The sequence below is a fragment of the Nicotiana tabacum genome, chromosome 8 (genome assembly GCF_000715075.1).
Source record: "Nicotiana tabacum cultivar K326 chromosome 8, ASM71507v2, whole genome shotgun sequence".
NCBI classification, from domain to species: Eukaryota; Viridiplantae; Streptophyta; class Magnoliopsida; order Solanales; family Solanaceae; genus Nicotiana; species Nicotiana tabacum.
In genome coordinates, this window is record NC_134087.1 from 186,953,800 (window position 1) to 186,960,489 (window position 6,690).

The window sequence follows — 6,690 nt, forward strand, 5'->3', positions numbered from 1 at the left end:
TTTACGGACTTTTTTAATATGTCTGTCATTTTTTCTTTGTTAATCTTATTGTCTTTCTTTTATTTACTGAAAAGTTTCTTGTTACATCGGCTCTAGCACGTAGACCCTTGTTAATTTGTTGCAGCGCAGTCTTGGGCACTTAACCAAGCTCTTAATGAATGAAATCCACCTTCACCTCGTTACTATTCTTAACCTTTGACTAAGTGTTCCCTGTCTTCTATTCGTATCTACTAGTCTTGGCCTTGTAAGAATCCAAGTTAGAAAGGAAGAATTTAATAGACATCCTAGAGCAAATCCAAGTGTGGAAGGCACTCAAGGATATAACCTTTTTGCTTGAGGTCTTTTAGAGGTCATTTGATTTGAAGACAAATTATATTGAAATTAGTTATGTTGGTATTATTTTTTATTGATTATCTGGTATATTGTATTAATTATGGAATTGTCAATTTTAATGTCTCGTTCATTAAAGAGCCGAAGCTTGGTTTCCTTATATCATTTTAAAGCAAAATCCTAGTAAAGAAACCAATAGAAGAGATTGGCAGAAAACATTTAATTGGTCAATTTTTTTTACATCCCATTCATGGATGGTTCCTTTCCTTTTGTTTATTACAACCATGGTTTGGTCCCTTCTTATTCTATGGCTCTTCCATCAACAAAGTATGGGGTTGTCTATAGTAAAAGAAGAGCAGGGTATTCAGGTGAACCAAAAATAAAAGCAGAGCTAGAATTTGAAGTTTATGTGTTTAGAATTCTAATCCTTTTAAGTTATTGGATTATAAATTAATAATTTATATATATTTAATTAATATATTAAGATAAATACAAAGTTTGAATCAAAATCACAGAGTTCGCCAAACCGGTTCCAGCGCTCTAGCTTCGCCGTGAACACAAACAAACAAACAAAGTTAATAGTTTTCGCATGTATTGAATTTTCAACGCACTAGGGGCATGTGGATTGGAAAAAAATGGCATGCATTACACCATATCAAAATCAAGGCATCAACATCTCGAAACGAAATTGCCGCCTCTCATACATTTGTCCTTATCTTTGGTTAGGTTAACACCGGCAAGTGCTGTTGGATGGTGATTGCGGATGCAGCAGACGTGGCTTTTAAAATAATGTGTTTGGTATGACGAAATATAAAGATTATTTATCATTAAAAATATTATATTTTGGTATATCAAATAATTTTCTAGTGTCGACCGAGAACATATGATGATAATCTTACAAGATAGAGGATATGCTTAAGAATAGTAGTATTTGTTATTTATACTTTTTAAACTAGTACAATAGTCAACAACAATATGGAAGTTAAAATAGAATAAGATTTGGGAAATTCGTAAAGAGAAATGACGATCTCCATAAGTGACAAAAATCATGTTTTTCCTCCCCTTTCTGGCCATAGGCAACTAAATGGTTAACTCAGATCATGACTGTTTGTTTTTTCTCTGTTTGCAGACAATCCTAGGACTTAGAAAAGAAGAAAGGAAATGGAAAAAAAGCAAGCTGAGACTAGCTAATACTTTTTTTTATACGCCTATTTCAGCTAGTGCATACCTCAATTACTTTATTGATATTGCTATCTTCCGTTAGTACATATATCCAGTAACTTGGCATAATTAAGACTAGCTAACACTTTGTAACAATCCATCTCACAAGTGATATTGTTTCTTTGGACCTAGGTCCGCACGACTTTAAAACGCGTCACTTTAATCCAAAATTTATCTACTTATATACCCAGCATCTCTCTCGTGTTTTGTCGATATGAAATTCGCCTAAGGTGTTATACATCAGTACTTTACTTTTAACTTATCCTCTTGATTATCAATGGACTTATATCCCATTAAAGCAATTTTTAAAGTAATAAAGCCTATGGTTTCTTCAAACTCATAATTATATCTTTCCCTTAAAAGAGAACTGAAATTATTTGGTTGGTTGATGATTTATGAAGCAAACACTCGCTGTGTTCTTTTTCAAATATGGCAGACCTTCAACAATTACCTAAGGATTTCCACTTCTTAAAGTTAGTGTAACACTAAGGAAAGCATCTTACCTTTTGGCGTCTACTTTGATAAGTTGATGTCCACCTAATCCAGCATCACTTTCAATAAAGAAAGGAATTGTTAGCATTTCAACATCCTATAACTATGCCCAATTGTGATTATTTTGGACTCAAAATAGGTGAGAAAAAAAAAAGTTACATTTTTATATATAGCGTCACAAAACCTGGCGCTATACATTAACAGTAACGGCACCGTTAATGTATAGCGTCAGGTATTGTGGCGCTATACTCCTTTTTCTTGGTCCCACCAGCAATTCCTGACTTCAATAATTCAAAAGCATATAGTGCCAACTTTTTGGGCGCTATATATATATATATAAAAAAATTCCCGGCTAGCCATTTCCTATATAAAGAGGTTAGGATTGTATAGAAATTCATTCAAAAAAAATTTTAACTCTTGTTGAAACGTTTATTGTTGTTAAATTCTCCAACATTTTTTTATTATGTCTGAAGAGCGTAGAATAAGAGTATCATTATATTGGGGGGGGGGGGGTGAGGTTGTGATGGAGAATAACTCCATGGGCTACAGTTTACCTGCTCAGTGTCATGTTAAATTGCCACTTACAATAGAGTACGATAAATTGATATCGTTGTTATGCAAAAAGATGAGTGTGAGGAAACGTTCAGTGATACTTAAAGTAACTGGAAGATATCTGTATTCCGTCACTCCGCAAGGGGTTACTTTTTACTCGGAGTTTAACATCGACGATGATGAAACTTTGAGTGATTTTCTGAGGACTTCGGACGAATGTCGGGAATTTCTTGTAATCACAATGTTGGAGATGTACATGAAGGTTGAAGCCGTTCCAAAAAATGAGGTTGTGCATAGTAGAGATAACCCCCAGTCATCAGGTGGTTATTCTGGAGCAGTTTTTGCCGGACAGGTTCCGGATGAAATAGTTTTCCTTGATTTAAACTTATCACCGCGACGAATGAGCTGCGAGAAAAAAATTTATACTCTGCTTTTCATAATTCACAAGACGAGTGGTAAACTTCAATTTTCATTTGTGTTAATTATGTATATTTTTGGCATATTGAATTTATATTAACGCTCATATATTTAATAGGGGGTACCGGCCGGATATGAATTTTACACGTGGCTCATCCGGTAATCATCACCTAATTGAAAATATCCATCATAGAATTTCATCACATTACGACTTGTAAGTGAAGTGATATAGCCATATGGAAAACATTTATTAATTCAGTAGCTTATATTTTTGTTGGTTGTGTAGTGAAAACGAGCAAGTTTAACCATTCGTACTCACTCAATTGACCGAAAATGACGTATTACATCGGGATCTGGCAGATGCACAGAGTGAGGAACAGAATAGTGATTATGATAACAATGTCGATGAATCCGGAGACGAGACACCCTTTTTTCGTGAGGATGGTGATGAGCAGGATGAGGAGGAAGGACCTGATTTGAAGAGAGACCCCCCTAGACTAAGAGTGTACGAGTCCGAAGTGCTGTTTCATTCAAGGGAGATTCCTTACATTGATAACTTGCCAACTATGCCGGATGTGGAAGCTCTCACAAGGGATTTTGATGAAATTTGAATAGCAATGTGGGATGAGTCTAGACCAACAGTGCTTGCAAAGGGGATGCTTTTTTCCGATAAAGCGCGCTTAAGCAAGGCTTGTAAAATGAAAAACGTAAAAGAGTGTCGTGAGATGCAGGTATGGGAGTCAAGTCCGATGGTATACAAGGTTGTTTGCCGTAGGTGGTTTTGGCCATGTAATTGGATGTTGTGTGCGACCAAGAAGAAGACAGGTATGTGGAAAGTGGTTAAATACATTCCCACCCACAAATGCGAAATGGACACATTCAACGGGAATCACTTCAACTTGGATATTGACTTGATTTCTCTTGTACTCATTCCGCACCTCAAAGCGTCCATAAGGTATACAATCAAAGAGTGCATTACATTAGTCCACCAGGAATATGGCCATACCATTACGAAAAGAAAGGCATTTCTCGGGCGCAAACGAGCGTTTGAAATTGTGTACGGTAATTGGGATAAGTCTTTTGCATCTCTGTCAAAGTACATGGCCGCACTGCAGCACTTTATCCCCGGGACAGTTGTTGAATGGAAGCTTGAGCAGAGTTCGAGAACACCAGAATACATATTCAATTACGTGTTCTGGGCCTTTAAGCCAGCAATTGATGGTTTTTCGCATTGCTAGCCCGTAATATCCATAGACGGAACTCATGTCTATGGAAAGTACGATATCAAGCTATTGATAGATGTGGCAGTGGATGCTAATGGACAGATATTTCCTCTAGCTTTTGTTGTTTGTGCCAATGAAAGCATGGAGACGTGGACGCTGTTTTTGAACCACCTGAAAGAGCACGTTGTCAAACAACGTTCAGGTATTTGTCTAATATCTGATCGGCACGGTGGTATATTAAGTTCTGTGGAGAACTTGCCTGCATGGCAAGAACCTTATGCATACCACCGTTACTGTGTGAGGCACTTTAAGGCCAATTTCCAGAAGGCACATCCCAACAAGGATCTACATGATTTGATGTGGATGGCAGCAACAGACCACCAACAGCATAAATTCCGGAGGCATGTGGATTCTATCAGGCAAGAAGACGAGGCAGCCTATCGTTGGTTAATGGGACATGACCCTGAAAAGTGGACGTTGCATGCGGATGGTGGTAGACGATGGAGAATTCTTACTACAAATGTGTCAGAGTCCTTCAACAGGTTATTGAAGTCGGCAAGAGGATTGCCCGTCACAGCCATGGTGCGGATGTCATTCAAGCAGATGGCGAAGAGGTTTGTTGAACGGTCTGCAGCTGCAACGGAATTAATGGAGAGGGGTGTTGAATTTATGTCAGTGCTGATGCAGAGATTTGAGAAATACAGACGACGAGCACATTGGCATTCATTTTTGCAGTATGATAATGAAAGAGGTATTTTTGAAGTTCGCACCGCTATCCATAATAATCGGGGTAATAATGTACATACCCTAAATGAATTAGCAAGGTTATGCTCCTGTGGGAAATGGTCCATCTACCACATGCCTTGCTCACATGCCATCAAGTGTTTTCAATGTATTGGTTATGCGGAGACCAACTATGTTGATCAACAATATAGTGTTTCCAAGTACCTAAACACATATAGTGGTCAGTTGCAGCTAGTGGGTGCTGAGCATTATTGGCCTCCGGAACCATTTAAAATGGTGTGTATCAAGTCCTATTTGCGTAAAAGATAGGTGCAGAAGAGAACACATATACAGAACCAAATGGATGTTAGTGACACCGTTTATGCGCGCAAATGTGATATATGCTCGCAAACAGGACACGACCGTCATAAATGTCCTCCAGCTGGTTTGGGTGGCAAAACTAATCAAGCTCGTGGTGGGTGTTCTTCTAGTGTACCTAACTACCCATGAGTTGATGTTGTAATAATTAGTTGTTATGTCTATGTTGCAAGATTTATGAAATAAAATTATGCTTGTTAACTATGATTTGTACTTTCCCATTTTACCTATTTAAATAATAATTTAATAAAATTATCTGTATATTTATTATGTGTGTGTTGTCTTGTCGAACTGAAAAAGCTGACCAGCTGACATAAAGTTGTCTTGTCAACATCATGATATTTAACACGCAAAGTATAGCGCCATTAGATAGTACGTTATGTGTGTGTTGTCTTGTCGAACTGAAAAAGCTGACCAGCTGACATAAAGTTGTCTTGTCAACATCATGATATTTAACACGCAAAATATAGCGCCATTAGATAGTACGTTATGTGTGTGTTGTCTTATCGAACTGAAAAAGCTGACCAGCTGACATAAAGTTGTTTTGTCAACATCATGATATTTAACATGCAAAATATAGCGCCATTAGATAGTACGTTATGTGTGTGTTGTCTTGTCGAACTGAAAAACTGACCAGCTGACATAAAGTTGTCTTGTCAATATCATGATATTTAACACGCAAAGTATAGCGCCATTAGATAGTACGTTATGTGTGTGTTGTCTCGCCTATAAATAACGGACTCATTGTAGTTATGTTGTGTGCTCAAAATTTACTAAAAGCAAATATTTTATTAAAAGTAAGGTTTTTTTTACTAAAATCAAATATTACACAAATGGCTCAACCTCTTCGTCCCCCAAAATGCAATTGTGGAAAAGCATGCTTGATACAAAATTGTTGGGACGGTGGTGAAGTTGGACGCCGCTACTGGCACTGTATGAACCGATTTTACAAGGTTCCCGGTGAACCTATTTGTGATTTTCAGGAATGGGTTGATGAACCATGTTATCAGGAATGTTACAGAGAACAACTGCATTTTCTTTATAATATGTGTTTAAGACAACAGGAACATGAAAAAGAAAGAAATAGAATTATTACATACTTGAGGGCGAACCTGAATAAGGTGGGAGAAGAAAAATGGAAAATACAATGGAATTGTGAAGCACAAAAGAATCGTAAAAAAAATATAAACTGGAACTTGCGGAGGTGAAGGCGAAACAAAAAAAGGTAGAAGAAGAAAAAGAACAACTGGAAGAACGATTTAAGTGGTTGGAGCGGAGAATAAATAGCAACTGGGGCTAAACATTGGCATGTATGTGTTTAGTGTATTTTTCATATTTCATGTATTTTTATTAT